Here is a 14,780-nt window from a genome sequence, read left to right on the forward strand (position 1 = left end):
GAAGAAGATAAATGTCTCTTAGCAAGAATGTCACGTCTTTTCAGTGTTTCCTTTCAGATGTTGTAATGACACAGGGTGGGCCTTGGGAGAAGTGGTAGGTTGAGTCTTTTGCTGTTTCAGCTAAAATGGGACAATTGTGGGACATGAGATTCCTGAGGGTGATGGGAATTGGTGGAGGAAGTCCTTCAGTGGGTAAGAGGCAGCCCTTTCCTCCGAGGCCAAAGTGGGAGCACAAGCTACAGGGCAGGAAGCAACACCAGTGGTTGCCTGCTTTCCTGAGAGACCTGTCGGGCCCAGGTCAAGGCAGGGCGACCTGGAGGAGGAAATGTGGACGAGTCGCTATGGGGGGATCCAGAAGGAAAACGCAGGAGGAGGGGATCACAGGTAGGGATCCCAGCTCGTACAGAGGAGGGTGCAGTCCCAGAGGATGGGTGCAAGAGCAGTGAGCAGAGGGCTTGGCAATGGCCAAGACTTTCCAGCAAGAGCTGATGTGAACCTCAGCAGAAGCTCCTGCCCGACAAAGGGGGAAGACTGCAAGAACAGCAGCGAGCACGAAGCCTGATAAAAATGTGCTCATCTGGAAGGGCTTTTGAAGAACCAGTGGGGAAAAAAAAAGCATCCCAGGTATTTCGTGGGGTGAGTGTGTGTGTGTGTGTCAGTGCAGCCTGCCCTCTTCATTTGCCCATCTCCCGTGCAGTCTCCACTAGGTGCCAGTATAGGAGCACATCACTGCACGTATGCACCGAGTAGGGAGGAAACAGGCAGAGAAGTTAAAAATTTTCGAATATATATATAGGGGGTGGGGGGTGGGGGGGGTGGGGGGGGTGTACTGTTCTCGGTTTACACTTAATTCTGAATATACGATATACAAAATGCATAGGGTCACCAGTAGTGTCTAAAGGCATATCCATGGGCAATATTGCTATCAAATTGTTAGATGCTGTGGGACAGAGGGTACCAGGCTGCTGTAGCACTTGAGTGGCTCTGCAAAACTCGGCTGGCCTGGCACGGACAGAGCCAGACTGCTCCTGTCCATCTGGAAAGCAACCACATCACCTGCCAGTACTTGCTGCTGGAAGAATATTTAATTGTCAAATCGTAGGTTTTACCAGAAAACAACAAACAAGTTTGGAATCTTTTTTTTAAATCCACCTGGTTAACGGGCATAGGTAAATGCCTACTGAGTATAATTTTATAAATTGATTCTGCACTTTACTGTAGGTGTATTTGCAGTATAAAGCAAGATGACATGGGATGGAGAAATGCCTGGTGGGTACTGACCAAGACTCAGAACTGAGCCACAGTGTCACAGAACACCCATGTTTCGGATACTTTGCAAGTCTTTCTGGAAGAAAAGTGTTGCTGCATATCCTGCACAACACTTCTGCGTGTACTCTGCACTGCAGATTTAGATATAAAATTAAGTGAATAAGCAGTGAATAAAGTAATAAGCAAGACAATACTCTGTTACAGACCACCATGGGAACAAACAGTCTGATGAAGCTGTGATGCCTGTCAAATCTTAATTCTTTCTGAAAAGAGGTTAAGTCTCTTGCTTTGGTTTCTCTGTTACCTGTGCCAAAATAAATAGAATGAGCTCAGCTGAAGAAAACAAATACTTGAAAATAACGAAAAATCAATAGTACCCTTGTTATTCGGTAGCAGGTATACAGATCTAATCTGACAGATTGTATTGAAAGTGTAAACTGAATACTCTCACACATGTATTAGTAATGTCAAGATGAAATGTTAGCTTAAATCTTATCAATTCAGTTTATAGGACAGGGAGGAATTACTGCAGTATATTTTACCTGCAACTCCCCCCCCCCCCCCTCCAATTTTGGAAAGAGTGGCTCTCAATACAGTGTGTATTTGTGTGTGTCTAAAAATGATTGGATTTCAGGTACCGTTCTTCATTACCATGAAGAAACTTTCAGTGTTGCCTCAACCTGTCAGCCTTGAGTCAGGAGAAAATACTAACAGCAAACCTATTTGCATGGAGAAATTTAAAGGAGTCTTTCATTCTTGGCCTGATATCAGTATTCCCATGGGTAGAGGACATAGAAGTATACAGCTAAGGAACAATTTCACATAAAAAATACATCCCTTTGTCCAAAAGCCCTGCAATGTGTCATGCTGTTATGGAGCGCATACAGGAACTGCCTCTGCCCTTTTGTACAGAGTTGGCCTTTAGGCTCCATGCAGTCTGCAGCCACCGGCTCTGCTCATCTGAGGGAACGATGAATTTAAAGAGATTCTCAGCTTTCGTTTTGCAAATGTGTGTATTTCTAGCCCTTTTCCACAGCAAATGGAAATATCTTAGGGAAGACAATTTTTTTTTCTTTTGCTAGAATTAAAGAAAAAAAAAAAAGAGAGTAAAATGCAGCCTTCCATGGCTGCAACATGGGCAGGGAAAGATGTAGTGACAGAGGGATGGAGAGAAGTCTTGCCTCAGTAGGTCTGATCTGCCCTCCAGCAGCCCAGGAGGCCTCCAGCTCAGGACGAGCTGTTTTGGGGGAAAGTACAAGATGAACACATTTTTACTGTTTCACTGTTTAAACTGAAGAAATAGTTTGCAGGACTGCAAATATTAGAGGAGGAATCTGTCCTATTAGTTTTGGAGCAGCATCCTCTCTGAAGTGTGTAAGTCATCAGAAGAGAATGAATCTAGTAATGGGTATTTTCAGCAATGAAAAAAATTGAGTCACCATAAGATCTGGTTTGAGGGGAGTCACAAGAAGGGCAGGACCTTAATTTTGAGATTGTAGACTGTGTCTTGCACTCTCTTCTGATAGCTGGTCATGGCAGAGGCTGGGCTGTCACCTGGGAAGAGGTTGCACAGTATGGTGTGCCAATCTCCATTTCTAAGATGCTCCTCTGGGTGTCCAAAATGACCTAGTGGAGCAGACATTTTTGCTGTGAGACACAGAGATGACAAGGGTCTGGGTGCAGCTCAGGGTGGTGTGGGTGAGGGGGCAGATGTCTCCCAGGGTCTCTCTGCTGTGTAAGGAACATGGAAATGGCTGTGCCATCCCTCGGCATTGCGCAGGTCAGGTCTTCTCCTGTGCCTCTTGGGGAAGAATGGCCCAGGCCTGCTGATGCTCTGGTCATCCTAGAACCATCACTGGCAAAACTTCAGAGCGCCCAGGCTTATCTGGGGAGGTGTAGATGGCAGGTATGCACATTGCTTAACTGCAGGCACTTCATTTGGATGGCTAATTCAGGAGGATTGTTGCCCCTGATTAAGGAGGGCTTTTCTCCTAAGATTTCCTATCTCATCACGCTGGGGATTTAAGTTATATGGACGGTCCCTTTCTTGAGTACTCAGGGAGCGTAAGGAGTGTCACTATCACAGTTATCTGTTCTTCCATTTCTCCACCAAAGTGGGGGCTTACAGGGTGTACTTCCCACTTTATAAACATCTCAGGAAAGTTTCTGAATGTTTTGTGACTGAGCTGATTTGGAGCCCTTTGTCTGTGCATCAGTGAAGCTTAGCAAACCGCTATTCTTACTTGTAGCAATTATTTCCCAATGGAGTACTGTTTTGAGTGCCAGAGTCATCCTGTTTGCAAAGAGAATTGACTAGTTTATTGGAGGCTACTGGAATCTCCAGCCTCAGTGGAAACAAAATGTGCCATGGGTGCAGCTTAGTTCAAGGTACCTATAACTAGCTGTTGATGCATGGAAACACCTAAGCGAGATGTGGATGCTAACACTACCATATCCATTGCTGTTTATAATGGACAACAATGCCTTTGCCACTTCTTCCATCTCATTTGGTGCTTCTTGCCCTCACTGGGAATGTGCTCTGCTCTTTATGACTGAGTCAATTCTGCACTCCTGTGGTGGGACAGGCACAGGCTCTCCCTCTAACCCACTCTTGGGAAATGGCATTACAGTTTGTGTGTGTGTGTCTGTGTGTCTGTGTGTTTGTGTGTGTCTGTGTATGTGTGTGTGTGTGTGTGTGTGTGTGTGTGTGTGAACACCCTACCATGGAATTTTCATAGAATAGAAAACGGGCTAAATCAATTAGAGCAACACAAACAGCAATTGGTTTTGCATGAATCTATTTGCAAGATAAGAATTATCTTCATTCCTCCCCCGTGAACAATAACTGACAACATTACACCCCTTCTCAAATGCTTTTTGATAGGTTAATGGGCCCATTCTGAGAGCATATAATTGCAGCAGTTTTGGTTCAAGAGCTGATGTGATGGATTACATCCCTCTTGATTCTTGGGGTTGGGATACAATACAGAGAGACTGCCTGGACCCTCTGGTGCCAGAGGGCTTAACACAGTATTGACAGGGCTGTGCATATTAAATCCAGATCAACCTTCTGAATGAATGCAGGCACATCTGAACTTTCAAGGCTGGAAATCTCCTTCCACAGTCTTAAAGGAGTTATTTTTAGTAAAGGTTGTTGAAAAAAAGAAAGAAGAAAGCTCATACCCCTGCTTACTGCTGAGATATGAGCTGAAGGAAACTCTCCTGTCAGATCTGTTTCATATATGTTACAAGAACAGCAAAACAGAAAAGTTCAGCAGGGCATTATTTTCTTTTCTTTTTTTTCTTTTTTTTTTTTTTTTAATTTCTTTTAAATTTATGGGATCTGACAAACCAGTCTGGATGGTGCCAAGTCCAAAGGAGTCTAGAAGTATTCCTCAACATTGGGTGATAGCTGCTGATTAGTTTGGCAAAAATGGTTTCCTGATGCTCTGCAAATGAAAATTAACAAACTCCGGGGCTGTCTTGGAAAAAAAAACCTGCAGCAGTGTTTCTTGCTTTAGAGGTCCATGCCGGGCAGTGCCACTCTCCCAGGCTCAGCCTGAGTAACTGTTGGATAACTCTGTGCTTGCTGACTCTTCCCTTTGGAATGAGCCAGGCTCTTCCCAGAGCCAGGTACGAAGCAACACAAAGTGGGGTAGGCGATGCTTTCTCCTTCTTGCACAGCTGCCAATTTCCAAAGAAATTAACTTTTTTTTCTTTCCATTAGCTGTAAACTTCGATTTTAATATGCACTGTAAAGCTAAAAGCAATTGAAAACATATAAATGAGAGAGTACCTAACACAGTCTTTCATCTTGCAAGTCCACAAGGTGCTGAACGTGTTTGTCATTTAGGGACCTCACACCACATCTTACTACTCCTGGTACAAAGCTCCCCAAATCTGTCGGCAAATTTTTCATTCCTGCCTGATCTCTTCTGATGTGGCCCTTCATGAACACACCAGAGAACCTGATTTAAGTACAGCTTATGTCGAGGGAAATGTTTTGAAGATTTTTCCAATAGGTGTTGAGTGATATTTTCCCATTTCATGAATTCCTAGGCAATTTGGTTTGCTTGTCTTTTTGTAGAAAAGAGATTCCCACTGGAACCAACGTTTTCTAATGACACACTTCCCCACTGGAAAAAGCTCTCGACTCAGATAGCCTGAAGTATTTTGCAGACATGTGTCCGTTTCAGTATCTTTTTTGTCAAGAGTACAGCTTATGTCTTTCTTAGGGCTCTCTCCTAGGAGTTGGCAGAAACAGGTTCAAGACCTCAAGAAACCTGGTGCAGGTAAGGTTTTTGGAATATGGTTCTCTCTCATATCCCAGTCCAGTTCCCTTGACTCTTGGCGGTTTTGGGGTAGGTCACTGTCTCTTGGCACATCTTTGAGGTCTTCATTGAATTTCATGCCAGAAGCCCAAATTTCAGAACTTCAGAATTATTCGTAAAATTAAATCGGTATTGTTCAATTGTGCCTAATGTGTATCATTAATAAGTATTGAGATGGAAAATGTGCCAGGGCCTTGCAGCGTGCTATCCCAAACCATGATGGTATTCATGACTCATGACTTTGTTGTATCAAACACACAGAAGTTTCAGGAGAAAAGAAAGGTCAATTTCAGGAAGGGGAAAACACTGAGACCAGTTATTTCTGGATTGCAAAACCAAAACTGGCAACAATTCCCCGGAATATTTATTTTCAGAAGCTATGAATTAATTTTTCAGTTGAAACATATAAAATAGTGCAAGATAATCATCCCCTGCCCCCCAATTTCCTTTAATGTGGATTGGTTGAATCCATGTTCGCCTAGTGGGACTTTCCAGCTTACAAAATCCTGGAGAGTACATGCCAGAGGGAGCCATGCTACTTCTTGTTCTCTAGTATTTCTGCAACTAGTCAAAAGTAGGAAATTATGAAAATACTTACGAAAAGTTTTGTTTCAGTTCTCTGTCGTCCTTTGCCACCCAGACCTTCTGATGTTAACACAGGTGTTTCACTTCTCTCTCACCTGTTCTGCTGCTGCTTGTGATCTCCAAAGTCACACTTGAAGAAATTAATCATACCGCAGATTCCAGCTGTGTGAACTAGGGTAGCATAAAGGTTTGTTTGCCTTTTGCACTGACATTAAAGGATGCAAGTCCATGGGAAATGGTCCTCTGCAATAGAAAATCCTTGATCTTGCTCAGATGTAATAAGATAGTCTTACCTGCTGTTTGGTTTGAAGAAATAAAATAGTCCTTTTTACCCATAGCCAGTAATAGTCAATAATGGCTCTTAATGTGGCTTAATGGTTCAGATCTGTAAGATACAAGATAAATATGCTTGAGTCTGATGTGTTCTAACAACACTCTCCTTGTCCCTGGATGTCAACATGTCCCTGGATGACTCCTCACCTTGTGGGTGGGACATGTGAGGCTATTTTCTCATGGATGAAGTACTGTATGTATTCAACTAATTAAAAATCAACTTTTTGGGTGAAGGCTGCCTTGTTAAGGTGGGAGAAGTTGAGATAATCTACTCCTAATTGTTACTTTGCTGCTTTCTATGCCATCCCCCTCCTCCAGGATCTTGCAGTAGCTCTGCTGTGTGTTAATTTATTTTGATTGAAAACTAAGGTTGTCACCTGAAATCTTGGCTGATGATACACTGCTGGTCTTTTACAGAGTTGTGAAGTTTGTTGACAGATATTGTCTAACTTGAGAGATCTCTAATGACTGAGACCTTACAGACTCTCCTACCAGTCTATTCTTGTCACTATTCTCCCTCATGTCCAATTTGAATCTTTGTGGTGACAGTTTAAGCCCATTACTTGTATATAATAATGTAATATTCCCTTCCTCTTTGCAGCTTCTTTCTTTTATGTGTGTATTTGAAGATTGTTGCCCTTTTTTTCTCTCCAACCCGATCTTTTTTCCACTCAGTTCATGCAGCTTTCCTTCACTGATCCATGTCTTCAGGATCTCTGACCATTCTTGTGCCTGTACTCCCCGGAGTTCTTCCATGTTTTTCTTTAAGTATAACACCTCAAACCCAACATACTACTCCTGGCAAGCACTTCCTATGTCTTTTAGGCTACAATTCTCTTTACATATAACAGAGTGGCACTTTGCATTCATTGTGATAGGACTGCCCCTTAGTCTCCCATGTTCGTTAGGTGGCCAGGGTAATTCTTTTAAATGTATAGCATTTATTTCCTAGCATGGGTTTTACTAAATACCTAGCATCCCGTTTCAGTTCTGGTAACCATAAGCTGACAGGACATGCTTGCTAGCTCTTTGATTCTGTATCTAAAGAAAGCAGGGGTGATAAAGGGCGATTGCTCTGGAGATTTTAGCATTTGTTGAGTTAAACATTGCTGAGCCGTCTAGCATCCCCACCCTTGTCATGAATGAATCTGGAAGGAATGAGTTTGAAGTCTTGCTCTGGTTGACTATAAACCTTTATTATACGTGGGATGTTCCTTGTGGAGAGGGGGAGGCAGTTGCCTCCCAGACAAAATAAGCAGAATTCATCAGCTTACTCACTGCCCCACTGAGCAGGGCGTGATGGGAGTAATTCAGGGTGCCTGGCACCTGCTGGAGCAGGCAGGCTGGCTGGTAACCATAAACCCACAGTCAACCTTGAAGATTGCCCTCAGTGCAGACTGTAATTAACAAAGGTATTTATTCTATTTTTTCTATAGGGATGAGAGCAGTGGTGAGAATAAACAGAAGGAATTAAAAGCACCATCTTGCTGCAAACAGGTGATGGCATGTCCTTGGCTGTCACCAATGCTGGTCTGTGACCAAGCTTTTTGTAACAATTTGTATTCACAGCTGGCTTATGTCTTCTCCCCTTGCCTCTTCATCACTGCAAGAAGCAATGGGCATATGAACAAATCTTTAAAGAAAAAAAAAGAAGCAGAAAATTTCAGAGACTGAGAATAACCATTTAAATGCTGTTGACTGCATAAGACTACCTCTTACACCTCCCCTTTCCATTTTTAGCCCCCTTTAACAGCTATATCAAGGCATACAACCATGGATGTATTCACAACTTTATTGAGATTTTACTCTACCTTTAACTTTCTTTTTATGACAAGTTCCTGTAACTGGTGTTCTGTTCCCAGTTCAACCCATTAACCAGGATCCATAGTGTCTTTTTTTTTCAGCCGGAAGGGGTGTGTACTTGAGCTATGGACAAATAATCCTCAGTGAGGTTGTTACTGACTACAAAGGATATCATAAAATGCTCATCAAAGAAGTCACTCATGCAACGTCATCATCACAGTCAGAAATTCCTTGTCCTTAAAGAAATTACTGGGGCTCCACAACTGTAAGTGAAAGGGCAAGATGGGCTGCCACCCAGTACCTTGTCTTGTGAGAGATTTGGTGACCCAGCCACACTGGGCTGAATACCCTCATCTTTTCTGAACTTGGAAAGTAGGTTGAGTGGTCCTTTTTGGTCCTTGAATGGACAGTGATTAGAAATCCCAGCTGCTGTAGATGCAAGCTAAGGAGTCAAGGTCACTAACTCTGGAAGTGCTGCACCAGAGAAACCCAGGGGCTGCAGGCTCGGACTCCATCAGCTCTAAGGACAAACACTGAAGGTTTCAAACTGTTTGTGAGCTTTATTTTCCAGAGCTGATATACAGGAACATTTCCAACACTGAATTTAATTCAAAGCTATTGGATGGACAAAGGAGGAGAGCCTTTACCTCTGAGGCTGTTAATTTTACATTTTTATACACAGTAGATTGTTTCTCAGTGGACAGTCACAGAACTGTAAATCGACACATACAACCCTCCAGGTCCCAACAGGAATATCTGACATGTGAGATCAGCAGGACAGTGCCTGAGGGCAGAAAATTAAGCCTTCAATTAACTGGAGTTGCTTTCTCCTGATTAGATTTTGAAGAGCTGTGATTTTTATCCTTCCGCTTACTTGCCTGGGTGTGACCAGCCCTGCACTGCAAACTCAGGTCTTCTAGTTAAATGCCTCTGCTCCTACAGCATTTGGAATTTGTACTGTAGAATGCAGTAAAAAGCATGATTCATGTTACAGTTAAAAAAAAAAAAAAAAAGCAAGCAACAAGGAAATGTATATAAAATGGGACTGTTCATAACAGTAGAATTCACATTTACAGTACTTTTATGGAAGCGTTCATTCTCCCATAAAAGAGAGGTGCTAGATGGGTGTACAATGAATTCTCAATTATCCACAAGCAGTTTATCCAGGTCATGGATTAACTGTGCTGCAGAGGCCCTGACATTTTGCTGGCACTGTGCAGGGGGGTCCCTGTGTACCTCATGTGGTCAAGCACAGCGTTCCAGGATTGAGTCCAAAGCTTTTGCGAACTCTGTGTGGCAACACCTAAGTATGCCCTGGCTCCAGCAAAATTTATCCTTGTGGTTGCAGTGTTGCAAACATACCTTGGGTTGCACATTAGCTAATACACCCTCTTGGAGCAGAGTGCAGAAATACCTAAGAGATTGTGCAAACGGCAGGTTGTATCTGGCAAAGCCAGGGCTGAATTAGAGCTAATAAGTCTGGGTAAACTTAAGTTGACTCTATATGGAGTCGATCACAAAGCTGACCAGTCTTCACTTCCAATATATGCAATGTGCTAAAAGATACACAGGCTGTGTCTAAACTGTGTTCTTGGGAGTGACTGACCTTCCAGATCTGGATGCCTCACAGAGTTTGTCCCAAGCACCTATGGAGTTGAAACCTGGAAATGTAGCAATTTCTTTCTCCCTTTTTTCTCTTTGTCTGCTCAGGAGAATGGCCCTGCTTCCCAGGTGAGATCCAGTAACAACTCAAAATGCTCGTGTTACTTTATCTGTGACACCCCAGCAATTAAAACTATGTTGGACACACAGTGGATGACAGGGTGCATTTGAAGTGTGCTTGTCAGACATACAGTTTTCTGGAAATGACCATCTAGTGCAAGCGTCATCCATTCTGTTGGCACAATCCAGCATATACCACCATGAGGCCCATGATGCTGGGGAAGATCATTGAGTGCAGAAGGATTTGATCCATCAGTTTTCTAAAGCTAAAAATATTCATGTTTATCCAACTGCTTTAAATTAACACTTTTCCACCTTTTCTGCTTAAATTCCACATCTTTATATGGTAATGCAGGAAGTGAATATGTTATGAAAACCTCAGAGAGGAAAAAGCCATAGATGAGTCACTGAAAATATTGATAAGATCACTGATATGGAGCTGATCCATAGCTTCCAGCCTTCCTGTTTTTCTATGCCCACTCTTTTTGCAGCTTCTCAGGCCCAGCTATGCCCCTCCTCAGTGTTCAGAGGGGGACCAGAGGGATTTCTTCACCTCCCTGTAGTGAGGACATATGCCAGAGTCACATAGTCCCTTCCTCGCCATGCCAGGATGTCACAAAGTCTTTAGCACCTACAACAACCCCTGACAATCCTCAGAGCTACTTATAGCAGCAACCAAAATGTCTTATCACACCCCTGTCTTGGTGACAAATTAAAACTGCAATTTGATTATTAATCTTTCCAAATAAAGGGCTGGATCTCACTTCCCCTGATGCTGATTGCAAAACTGGACTTGACTTCAGTGGAAGCAGATCTGCCCTCAGGGTATATTTAGAGAAAGTAAGTAGCAGCTATTTTCCCAGTGTTTGTTTTACATTTCAGGTTAAGGCATTTGTTAAGTGTGGTTTCTGCTGGTCTTGTATAGCTGGGGTTGTGACTAACAGTAATAACAGGCAAAGTTGTGACTTTGCCCCAGCCCCGGAACAAGAGGCCGCCCTGTCCCCAGAGTCATGCAGAAGGCACATGGTGACTCACACCCTCGTAATCCCTCTGCTGGGTTTCCCCTTGCTCCACAGGAAAGGAACTTTTTTCCCCTTTCTATACTTGGTGCTGCACATGGGCCCAGACATGCTGGTCCCATAGCCCTGAAGTGTGATGAAAGTGTGACTGCACCAAATCCCACCAGTCAGAGCATTTAGTACCCAAGGAAAGGTAAACACAGATACTTAGTGGGAAACTAGGCTCCATTTTATTCTGCCTGGAGCACAAACCAAAAATGCTTCATCATGGAAGGCACCACAGTGGGGTAAGGGCTCCATCCTGCCACTTCCCCTGGCACAGCTCCCCATAAAACACATAGCCTAAGCAATGGCTTCAAGGTGCATTGTGATTTCCATCCACTCCCTTTATTTCCATGTGCAAGTTTTGGAACGTTGGTCAATTAACTACACAAGGTGTCACTGGTCCTTTCTTCTGTGGCAGTCTCATGTAGCACAGCTTTATTCGTTCATTAATTAAGCTATCATCTCCTTCCTTGCAGAGGTACCAGTCTCAGGTGATGCTGTCCAATGGATCTTAGCACATGCATGTGTTGGCTTCTTGTGAGATTATGGCTCTGGAGCATTCATGCAGGGGCAATCTGGAGTGTGACTAGTGATGGTGAGAGGCTTAGAAAACTCCTGGATATTTTGAAAGCTTCTATCAAGGCAGCCTGGCTATGTCATTCCACCGTGTCATGTTCAAAGCACCTGAACTTAGTTATGGTTGTCTGGACAACAGATAAAATGGAGTTTCTTGGACACTGCTTTCTTCCAAACAAGGAGACAGCAGTGGAACTTCCCCTTTTTCATACCTTCCACTGCTCATCAGCTCCACTTTTGTCTCTGATGGATTCACATTTAGGAATCTGCCTTTGAAGTTGAATTGGATTCCTTCCACAGCTCTGGGATGTCTGTGCTGATGGATAGCTAGACTTGGAGGGCACCTGTATTTTGCTCACATTAAAGTTCCATGTTTTCTCAACAAAATGTATCTGGGCTCATCAAGTGACACAGTCTCAAAGGGCCAGACACAGGCAGGTCTTTTCCCGGGAAAACTTGTTCTTCAAGATGGCATAGCACTTTGAGGAGATCAGCTTCTCTCACGACTGAAGACCAATCAAGATTGGAGCCAAATCTAATCAAGGAAGCTATGGCTTTTTGGAAAATGGTCATTTGCAGTCCCCTGAGATGATAAAAATGTTGACTGTTTTGACCATTTTGGTTTAGATTCTTAGAATTCTTACTTAAGCTAAGTTCTCACCATCACATCATGCAGAAATTATGCCTCTACTGTTGCTGTTCAGCTAGGAAACCTGTTGGACAGAGGATATCTCTACTGTGCAATCACAGCACTGATTGCTGTGCCATGCATAGACCTGAGGTTGCTACATAGCCCTGAAAACACAGTGCATTTTGACACCTGCATGCAAGAAGCAAAAGTAGTCCTTATGTGGCTAGCAAACACCTCACTGTCTACATACACTGCTCCCCCAATCCAAGTAAGCAAAACTACCTCAGGCAGCCCTACTCTTTACCTCACTGACTAGGTATGTGTATGGTTCATGTATTGGTGGTCTGAGCTACAACTCAGCAGTGGGTGCCCAGTGATTATGGTTTCAATATGAAAGGTTCATCTGCTAGCACAGTACATGGTCATCAAAGTTCACCGCTAGCACAGGACATGGTCATCTTTTCCAAGTCATGCCACCAATGTACAAATGCATCGTTCCCATCCTTCATGCCCATTGCTGGCTTCCCACACAGCTTCAGCTCCATGTTTTAAACAAAGCTTGCTGATTCTGCTCTTATAGCAAGGCCATGCTTCTTTAATCTTTTATTCAAAAAAGGTAACAACGTACATATTTGCAAAAATAGCTATAATCTAAACCCTAGGACTAACTAATTCAGTGTAGTGGATCATACAGACACACTTTTAAAGTCTTTAAACAATGATTATGTGGGAATTGACTGGGTCAGCTGTCCACATAATGGTCTTGTGCTAGCACCCTGAGTAGGTGTAGGCTTTTTTTTTCCATCCAAAAAAATTGACTGTGTAGCCTGTCAGAACTGGGATTAGATTGCAAGTAAAAAAATTCCCAAGGTTTGTGATTAACTCTCATGACAAGCCAATGGTGCTATGTCCTTAAATCAATTTTTGGGAAAAATAAAGTCTCAAATAAATGTCTCCGAAGTTCACAAATTCAAAATGACTTTGTGTGAAACCATTTCACCATCCAGGCATTCTTGGTTGCCCATTTTGTGCTCAAGACTGCGTCTTCCCCAATGCAAGAACCACCCTCTAGCCTCTACTGCCCAACAGGAGCTTGGGGAATGGCTCTGGTGGGGGCAGCTGATGGAGGGGCTGCAGCTCTACAGCAGCGCTGGCACTGTGAGAGCCACCCCAGCTCTGCTGCTGAGGGCAGTGTTGGCTCACGGCGTATGTTATCTTCTTTTGGAGATCCTTCTCCCAGTACATAAACAAATTTGTTTTTGTTTAAAGACTTTCCCACACAAGTGTCTGCCAAGTTCAGAGGACTGCTCTTTGAGATTGATCTTGAATTTTTTGGAACGGGAGATGAGATTATATAATAAATTCAGTTAGTCTCAGTGAGGCAGTTGGGAGATGCTGTTTCAGACTGCAACGTAACAGCCAAAGGGATTAAGACAAATAAAAGAATCCACAGTGTGTAAGTGGGGAAGGAATTCAATTTTCAATTTAGTAAGTCTAATTTGGAAACAGATTCACAGAGGAATCATCCACACACCAGAGGATGGATGAAACATTCTCAAAACAGTAAACCTGAATAGATTAATTTCTCTTAGAATAATCAGCATGCTTTTATAAATACATAGCTTGTTGTACATCTTGTATATCTATGATACAGTGGTTTTCACAAAATAGTTGACTGGTGATTTAGAGAATTATCGCTGGTCTCATTTCTATGACAATATTGAAAGTGCCAAGTAACTAGGCATCCTGATACTTGTTCAGTTGAGGTCTTGCTCCACTAAATAATTAAATAAATGCAATGGTTAGAAATAAGAGAAAGATTCCTTTGTCCTGTTGACAATGTTCTATTTCCACATGGTGCAGGACTTTTTCAATTTTAGCTCAGTAACACAAAATTTTCAGAGAAATTGGAGTTTAAAAGCAGAGTGCAGCCAAGGAGCTGGCCTGGCGCTGGGACCGCATGGAGGCAGTCAGGCTGCGTGCTGGCAGGACTTGCCGCCCACCGTGGGCTCTCTTGGTGGTTTCAGTGGAATTGATGCAGTCGGTCAAACTAGCATTTTCTCATGGAAATGCTGCTGGCAGTGAGACTGAAACGGGAGGGAGAGCTGTCAGAGCAGCACCCCTGAGAGAGAGGGAACTGCTCATGTACTCACCATCCCTAACCCTCCTGAGTAATGTCTCTGATGGCCGTGAGGGTAGATTTTGCTCTGCAATGGGAGAAACTATGAAAAAATGTACAGACAATACCAAAACTGCTACATTTCTTGGGTATCTTCCTGTCTCCTTTCTGCTGCCTTAGTGTTTCCCCCATAACTGTTTCGTCCTTTCATGTGTAAGCTCATAGAGAATTAGTACAGCAGCTGTAGTGGTGAGAGGGGGTTTCGGTCTTAGGAAGTAGTCCTCTATAAATAAATATAATAAAAAAAATATAATATTATAGTACCATCTAAGAGGCTCATGGGAAAA

This window comes from Athene noctua, chromosome 2 (genome assembly GCF_965140245.1).
Source record: "Athene noctua chromosome 2, bAthNoc1.hap1.1, whole genome shotgun sequence".
NCBI classification, from domain to species: domain Eukaryota; kingdom Metazoa; phylum Chordata; class Aves; order Strigiformes; family Strigidae; genus Athene; species Athene noctua.